Consider the following 9,103-nt stretch of genomic DNA (forward strand, 5'->3'; position numbering starts at 1 on the left):
GGGTAGCCAAGCCGGTGCCACCCCAGTCATATCGGCTGACCTGTGATAGGTCCACCAAAGCGCTCAACAGATAGAGTCCGACAGTGTTCGCCCTATGAGAAAATAGAGTATTCCTGAAGAGGAACATCAAAAATCTGCGAGTGTACTGTGCTACCTCCATGGGAGTCTCGGGCACCCTCTCTCTGAAATGTGAGGAAAACCAAGTGTATCGGACTCTGCCCGAAGATCTGTCGACTAGTGGGCGAGCTCCCAATAGATAAATCCAGGCGGCCTCCCACTCGCCCATCTCCTCGTCATAAGGAATCGCCTAGCCTCCCACATCAAGGCCTGTGAGCACAGCAAAGTCAAACGGGGTCATAGTCATGTCCCCGGTGGCAGAGAAATGGAAGGAGTTGGTGGTGTCCCACCATCTCTCTACCAGGGCCCCCATCAACGTCCTACTGGCAGGATAGCGAGACATCCCAGTGCAGAAGGGCCCGAACCCTGCCAAGTTGACCCAATCACGGACAGCCTCCGGGAGCTTTGCATACCACTCCCTCGCCACAACAGAGCCGTATCATCATGTAACATGGGAAGTCACCTGTATTTAGAATGAATACATGTATTCAGTTTCAGAATGAAATGAATAAGCTGCGTGCAAATGAAATAAACAAGCTGCGTGCAAATGAAATGTATGAGCTGTATGCAAATCAAATCAGATACAATGCTGTAAGCTGCGTGCAAATGAAGTATATGAGCCGTGTGTTCAGAATAGAAGTATTTGGGCTGTGTGTTCAGATTTCAAAATCAGTGGGCTGTGTGTTCACCTCAAAGTTTGAGCCGTGTGTTCAACATCAAATGTTCGAGCTATGTGTTTAGATTTCAAAATCAGTGGGCTGTGTATTCACCTCAAAGTTTGAGCCGTGTGTTCAACGTCAAATGTTCGAGCTGTGTGTTCAGATTTCAAAATCAGTGGGCCGTGTGTTCATCTGGAAGTTCGAGCTATGTGTTCAACGTCAAACGTTTGAGCTGTGTGTTCGGATTTCAAAATCAGTGGGTTGTGTGTTCACCTCAAAGTTCGAGCTGTGTGTTCAACATCAAGTATTTGGACTGTGTGTTCAGACTTCAAAATCAGTGGGCTGTGTGTTCACCTCAAAGTTTGAGCTGTGTGTTCAATATCAAGTATTTGGGCTGTGTGTTCAGATTTCAAAATCAGCGGGCTGTGTGTTCACTTCAAAGTTTGAGCCGTGTGTTCAACATCAAGTATTTGGGCCGTGTGTTCAGAAATTCAGAGTTTGGGCTGCATGTTCTACTCTCAACAAGTGTGTGCTGCGTGTTCACCTTCAATTTGGACTATGTGTTCAGAAACCTAGAGTTTAGGCTGCGTGTTCAACCTTCTACCAAGTGTGTGTTGAGTGTTCACATTCAGAAAACTGGGCTACGAGTTCAGAAATTTGAAGTTTGGGCTGCGTGTTCAACTATCTACCAAGTGTGTGCTGAGTGTTCACATTCAGAAAACTGGGCTGCGTGTTCAGAAATTTGAAGTTTGGGCTACGTGTTCAACTGTCTACCAAGTGTGTGCTGAGAGTTCACATTCAGAAAACTGGGCTGCGTGTTCAAAAATTCGAAGTTTGGGCTGCGTGTTCAACTGTCAACAAGTGTGTGTTGTGTGTTCACAATCAATATCTGGGCTGCGTGTTCAGAAATTCAAGTGATTGAGTTGTGTGTTCAAAATGCAAACAGAATGCTGTGTCATAGGCTAAATGTTCAGAACAAGCTATGTGAGCAGATAAGCATAGCAAAAGTGTGAAATGCATGAAAAATGCAGACTACATTACACATTGCAGAAAGTATAAAAGTGAAGTACATACCTCCTGTGCCTGATGGGAGAGGTGGGACTCCGGCTCCCGCAACAAAAGATCCAACGGTGCTCGATCATCAAAATCAGTAAAATGATAGAAAACTGCCTGAGGGAGGACATGGGTCGAAGGGTCGTACCTCTCAGGAATAAATGGTCAAACCCTCGGAGGTAGAGCCATAATATCGGGATCATCTCCGGCGCCTGGAGGACCTCCATCCCAAGGAAAGTGACCGGCCATTTCGAAAAATCTGTAAAAAGGAGCAAAAATGAGCAAAATGAGCCAAAATTAGAAAAAGTCAACTCTCGGGAAATGAAAAAGTCAACAAAAGTCAACTCCCGAGAAAATCTTCCAAATGTTGAGACAAACTCACCTCAAGTGGCGAAAATGAAGAAAGGAGCACCGAAATCAAAATCTAATCGGTTCAAAGTGAAGAAAATTGAAAGATTTCGCGAAACAACTTTTCGTGGGGCGTTGGAAAACGTGTATAGAGCGCAGATCTGAGAGGGAAAATGCTCTAGAAAGGTAGAGGGACTGATTTCGGAGTTAGAGTTGTGAGGAAAAGGTGTTTGGCCGAGTGGATTTAAAGAAATGAGAGTGAAAAGACCAAACTGCCCTGGATTTGGGCTAGGGGGTTGGACGACCACCTTTTCTGGTAGGCCGACCACCCCTCTCCCTCAAACCTGGTTGGTGGCCTCCCCCTGTGACCAAACCTGGTTGGTGGTGTTCCCAAGGTGGTCTCCAAGGTCTCTGCAAATTTTGGTGATGATTGGAGTCCCCAGGACCCGAGAAAGTACAAGAGAAGTGCACTTTTTGTCGCGAAAGCCTTCCGCGGGAACTGCAACTCCAACTTTCAATGCGTGTCTCATCGTTACTCGTCAAGAGCGAGGTGTATCCTTTTTGAATATGTTGCAACCCCTCCGGGAGGTAAACCGGAGGTCGCGATTGAGTTGCCCTCGTCAAAAACTTGCATTTCTTTGCTCGTTGTTTTGTGGCAAACATGCATTCGAGTTTACACTTGTTCTGCATTGTTATGCACGTCACTTGCATTCTCATGCACACCACTTCCACTATTGTGCACGTTTCACGGGTATTGTCATACCCTCATGCTTAACTTGTGTTGCCACGCGCGTTTCTCCTCACATTGCGATGCACTTTTTCATCAACACCGTGTTTGTCTGCATTCAATATCACGTTGAACAAATGTTGCTAACTATGTTGTGCTTGTTGAGTTTCTTTCTTTTGTAGGCACGATACTGTATGTACAGTTCATTTGAGGCTGGTGCGACCAGATGAACCACGTAGGTATTGTATCTTCTCTGTGTGAGACGTGGCGAGAATTGAATAATTCTCCGCATTCTTAACTACATGAAATGTAGTTGTTGCTTTGCATTCTTGCTTAAAACTGTTGCATCTATTGTGAATATGTGCTTCATTACAGCTCGCTGCATTGGCATGATCATGAGGTACCTTTGGCTTCTTGCATTGTCAGTTGCATTTTGCCGCCTGCCTACGGGCACGCCCGCGGGCACATATCTGTTTATCTCGCCTGTTTGAGTAAGTCTTCGGCCTTGTCAAAAATGGGTCGTCTCCGGGTTTTGACATTCACTCCCGTCACTTATGACTTCCGAGTTCTATCAAAGAGGGGCAACTATAGACACCCCATTTTTGACCGACCTTAAGACTCAGACGTCACCATTTGAGCGCTTGGTGATATTGCATATTGTGCTCATTCTGAGGTTTCAGAGTCTCAGCTGCGAGCCTTGCCTCTAGACTTCCGGACTCTTTTGTACTTTGCCTCGGTTTACAAACCAGGTCCTGTTTTCTCCATCTTCACTTCCTGAAGGGAGGAAGAGGTCTCATAGACCATCTCTCAGTGGCCGTAGGCTACGTTTCGTGGTCATAGGCCATTTTTCCCGTTTGGAGCCCGATTTCCGATTTTTCAGAGCCGTCAGCCGTGTGCCTCGGTTCGGGACCGCTTAACTACCTCTGTTTGCTCCAGTTTTTGGCACACACCTTGTTTCCTTCCTTTTGGGGGAGACTGTCGCCCGAGAGACCAACTTTGTGGTCGAACGCCACCTCTGGTGCTTCATAGTCAGTTTTCGGGGCCCCGGGCCGTGTGTTTCGGCCCCCGAACCTTCGTTTTGCATCCGTCTTGGTCCATTTTCGGTAGGGACCCTATTTTCATGGTTAGGAAGGTGGTGGTATGGTGGGAGGCCACCTTTTCTAATGAAAAACCAGCTTTCCTCTTTTTCTCTCTCCTCCAGCCGATTTTTCTGACAGAAAGCTAGTTTTTCTTACTTTTGAGCCACAATTTCTGATTTTTCACACCAACAGTGTGTTATGCTCATCTGGGAGGCCACCAATATGGGTAGACCGACCAGTAATTCTTCTTGACCCTTTTGAACCCCTCTAAAAAGCTAGTTTTTCTCTCTCCTGGGTCACATTTTCTGGTTTTTCACCACAGGGCTGTATTCTACTCATCTGGGAGGCCACCTTTCTGGGTAGGCCGACCAGCAATCTTGCTTGACCCTTTTGACCCCTGGTCGACCTGCTAGGGGAGGTGGTCGGCCGACCACCTTGAACCTTTTAAACTGGTCGGCCAGTTTTGTCTCTCTGGGTTTGTTCCAGCTGTGCCAGCTGTTTCACACTTGACTCACTGTTCGAAGGTTTTGTCCTTGTTTTGGCCCCTTTAAAGGTGGTTTTGCCCCCTTTGCTTGGTTTCTAAAGGAGTTTGGCCCTTTTGGTCAAGCTTCTTGAGGAAGCTTGACCCTTTTGGTCTAGCTTCCCCAAGAAGCTTGACCCCCCCACTTGGCTTCTCCAAGAAGCCATAGCCTTCTCCCTCTATATATTCAACCCTTCTCTTCCATTTGCAAGGGTTAGAAGTTTTGGGCTGAGTTATATGCATACAACCCTCCATCTCTCTACTCCAAGCCTCCAAACACCCTTGTTCTTGGCCATTTCACACTACAACCCATAGCCTACCACCTCCACCATCCATTCCAGCTCCTTGAAGCTGATTTTCAGAGGTTGAGAGCTCACAATCTTGGACCAAAAGCTGCTGCATTGCTGTGCTACAAGGGTAAGCCTCCATTTCCCCTTTTCTTGTATTCTTTTGCTTCATTATTTAGCCCTATTTGCAAGCATCTTTGGGCTTCGACCTGAACTTTGAAGTGTCTTATTTTGAACCCCTCTTCAACTTTGTTTAAGGGCACTTTGCTGTTTGGAGTCATCTACTACCCCTTATCCTCTATCTCTCTTTTAGGGATATTTTTGCATCATATTTTAGCCTTACTTGTAGACATTTTTGAGTTTTGTCATAAACTGAAAAAGATCTTTTTTTAATCTCCTCTTCAACATTGTTTAAGGTCTCTTTTCTGTTTGGGGTCATCTCCCTCCTATGCATGCTTCATTCCTTCATGATTAGGGCTATGCATTAGAGCACTTGCATTGGCCATAGTTTGGCCTCTTAGCCACTGAAATCTAGTGGATTTTCAGTGGCTTGGATGTATTTTTGAGGGCCAAAATCAGAGGGGCTGACCCCCTCTCTCCTTGTCTTGTTTGGTGGTCTTATTGGCGGTCTTATTGGCCTTCCAAAGGAACCCTATTTTGCATGCATTGAAGTCACTTTCCAGGCCTCATTCTGGGGGTTTTGAGGCCTGCCTTGGCTCTTTCCGAGGCCCTTTTGGCCATATTTTATGTCTATGATGCATGTGTAGAAAAATCCCATTCAAGGCCTTTTAAGAGGACCTTTCATTGCATGCTTTATTGATCAATTTCAGGCCCTTTTTGGTGAGTTTTAGGGCTGTCATAATCCATTTCCAGAGGTGGTTTTGCCATGATTCATGTCTATCTTGTATGTGTTTAATAACCCCTTGCATGGCCCTCTAAAGGAGCTCATCATTTTTGCATGCATTGGCTACATTTCAGTGGTTATTTGGGCATATTTTGGCATGTTTTATTCACTGTTTTTGGCTGGTTTGATGAGTTCTCATACGCTTCATATACATGCCATGTAAACCATGTTTGCTAGTCGATGTTGCATGCTATTTTAGTCCATCATGTTAGCACTTTTTGGCCATGCTTCAAACTAGAAATGTGCATGTTTTGGGACTGCCTTGGCTCTGTCTTTGTGCTTCATAGTCAAATAATGCTTGTTTTGCATAGCTATAAGTCAATACATGTGCCTAGTTTTGAGTTTCGGGGCTTATTTCATGCATCGGGTGCCATATTTCCATGTTTCGGGACCATTTAGCATCATGTTTCAGTTATGGAAATCACATGTTTGTATGCCATCTTGCATCTCTTGCCATGCTTTGGTAGAGTGGCATTTGATGCCTTAGGTTCGGTCCTCGGTATGCGTGCATGTGTGCACGCATTTCGGTTGTCTCATTTTCATCTAATGGCCACTGATGTGAGTGTGGCTGAGGTCCACTCATGATTGGTGTAAGTCCATTATGCATTGTGTATGCCATTTCAATTCATTGCATTGCGTATGCTAGGTTGTATATTAGAGCATTGTGTATGCCTTGTTACATCGTGCATTGTTTATGCCATTCCATAACATTGTGTATGCTAGGTTGTATATTAGTCGCATTGTGCATGCCATCTCATTCACATTGTGTTTGGGATAGGAGTTAGCCTAAGCACGGGAAACGAGGGACGTTTCGTACTCTAAGTGACGGAACGTGTCTCAATTCCCAGTCGCCGACACTCCGGATTATCCATGATGGAGTCTAGGTCTTGTTGTGTTTTCATGTGCATTCATTCCATATTGAGTCATGCAAATCGACTCCTCGGCCATCATGCATCGAGATGCATGATTGGTGGCACGAGGATCGAGGACTACACTCCCTGAAGAGTAGTCGTGCATACATATGTGAAAATACTTTGTCATGCCCCTTTGTTGCTTTTTGTTGCAGCAAATCAAGGATCAACAGCTTTCTAAAGCCTTACACAGCATTTCGAGAACAATTACAAACAGAGGCAAACCGGGGCATCGCAATGGATTTCCGCGCAAGGCAACTTAAGCATGCATCATTCATCATTCGGAACAGAGCTGAGGCGGTCCACGGATTTGCGTGACAATTTACCTGCTTTCCTAGATTAATTTGTTAATTAATTAGGATTTTGTATTTATTCGGACTGTACTATTTATTCGGATTGTATATTATTTATTCGGAACCTCTGAGTGAGGGCACAACTGTAATAAGTGTGCGTGTGTGTGATGTATGTCTTCCAACCCCACGTCTTTCTCCATTTTATTTACCAGCTTATGATGGTTAGATCAGGGCATGTTTCAATTAGCATGCAATACGATAGCATGTGTGCATTTATTCATCTGTTTTGCATGCACCGGGCTCGGCGCATCATACTAACTGCATTTGTATTTCAATTCCAAGTTGAATACATGTTAGCTGTAGCATCATCATATGCCATCTGAGAATAGCTGAGCCTATTGTAGTTGCATTTTTGCATGTGTTGCATTACGCATTTCTGTATAGTTAGGATCATGCATGGATTTCTAACATAGCTTTTGTTTTGGCTTGGAGTACTCGGTAAGTATTTATGCTTTAGCATCCTTGCATATGTGTGGGTGACTGCCATGATAGCATGCTTACCATGGGGTTATGTGCTTATGTGATATATCTGCCTGAATGCCTGTGGGTGAAGGTTGGGTTATTTGAATTGGAACAATTCATTAATTGTGAGTGTTAAGCCCACTAGATAGTGGCAAAATCATGTTTTCTAAGCCCACCCGAGGGTGACAAATCCACGTCTTAGCCTACTTGCTGGAAGCATCATCAAACCATTTTCAAAAACAAACATAAAATGTTTTGTTCCAATTCAGGTGACCCAGTCTATACTTGTATGCTGTGCGCATCACATAGTAAATCTAGGCTAATAACCGAAGTAAGAACGCGTAATGTTTTCAAAACTAGATAGCATGGTTAGTAGAGGCCGATCTTTGATTGGGCGAGCGGGGGTGCTCACGAAGTGACCTTTCCCAATCGTACCCAAGTTTCCGAGCCGAGACAACTTTGGTGATGACGGACACGTGGCTTTAGGCAACGAGTCAGGGTTTCCTAAATTCCCAAATTAAAATATTTAGGTGGCGACTCTGTATCTGGCAAAGCAGTCCATGTTTGGCACTTCTTTCAAAAAAATCTGTTTTCAAAAATGATTTGCTGAATTTGGACTCTTTGATGATTCATCGGTCTTGCATTGTACTCTGCAAGATTAGATACAGGACCGTGACACAAATTGAGTCCGAACTGTAGTGAGGCCCGAGGGCGCATCTACAGGAGGTGAGGTAGCAATTGTTTTTACTTTGAAAGTTCCAATTGTAAGACTTGAAAACTGAGTGATTGACAATGACCCTTCTGGTTTTGTGTGGTTTTGATAATAATTGTGTAAGCACACTGTGATTAGGGGCATAGTTATTGAATCTGTTAGAAACGCCTATGTTCATCACTTGATTTCTGGCTTGTTCCAGCTATATCATCATGTGTCGGTCATGCCAGACTATCTTCCAGCCAGTATATGTGCATTTTTTTGGAGGTTTTTTTAATATTATGCTTTGTTTGCATTGGTTGAATACATTTTTTGAAAATTGTTTAGTGGAAAACAATTTTTTTTGTTTTTGTTTTTGTGTGGAAAATGTCTAGCATGTTATAGTAGGATGAACTCGTTGTTTTAGTAATGGATAAGTGATGATCAAGTCCTGGTAAGAGCTTCCTCTTCCATGGATTGTGGATTTTATTATTATTTTGATTAATTGATTGTATGTATGTATGTGTGTATGTATGTATGTATGTATTGTGTGTGTCAATTGAAAACTTTTTTTTTAAAACTTTTCAAGTCTGTCTAAATTGAAAAAAAGTCTAATTTGGAGTAACCACTAACTGATATCAGTCAGGAGAGGTTGGGGCATAACTCAGTGCTACTACTGATCTGTCTTTGTTATTGATTTTTAAGTGAATAATAATTGCTAATGTCATTTCAAACATGATGCGGCTTATGAGCTTTCCAAGAAAGAAGGTAAAGTTGAAACACCTGAAAGACCCCTTTCAGACCTGGGGCTGCTAAGCTACAGAGGGTACTGGACACAGGTTCTTCTAGACATTTTGAAAAAGCGCAAGGGCAACATATCTATTAAGGTATATGTTGGAATGTGTGCTTGTAGACACCCCATTTTTGACCGACCTTAAGACTCAGACGTCACCGATTGAGCGCTTGGTGATATTGCATATTGTGCTCGTTCT

The 9,103-nt window shown here is 43.9% G+C and overlaps 1 long non-coding RNA gene across 1 annotated transcript in view; it reads left to right on the forward strand.

The window, feature by feature from the left end:
- The window catches only part of LOC145820894 (uncharacterized), a 35,571-nt gene extending 27,094 nt beyond the window's left edge, over positions 1–8,477 (forward strand). Inside the window, exon 2 of the long non-coding RNA XR_014362939.1 lies at positions 8,147–8,477. This is a non-coding gene — a long non-coding RNA (uncharacterized LOC145820894). The remainder of the gene's footprint in view (positions 1–8,146) is intronic.
- Positions 8,478–9,103: the final 626 nt, after the last annotated feature.

The sequence above is a fragment of the Camellia sinensis genome, chromosome 3, assembly GCF_055761805.1.
Source record: "Camellia sinensis isolate YWXY chromosome 3, ASM5576180v1, whole genome shotgun sequence".
Taxonomy (NCBI): Eukaryota; Viridiplantae; Streptophyta; class Magnoliopsida; order Ericales; family Theaceae; genus Camellia; species Camellia sinensis.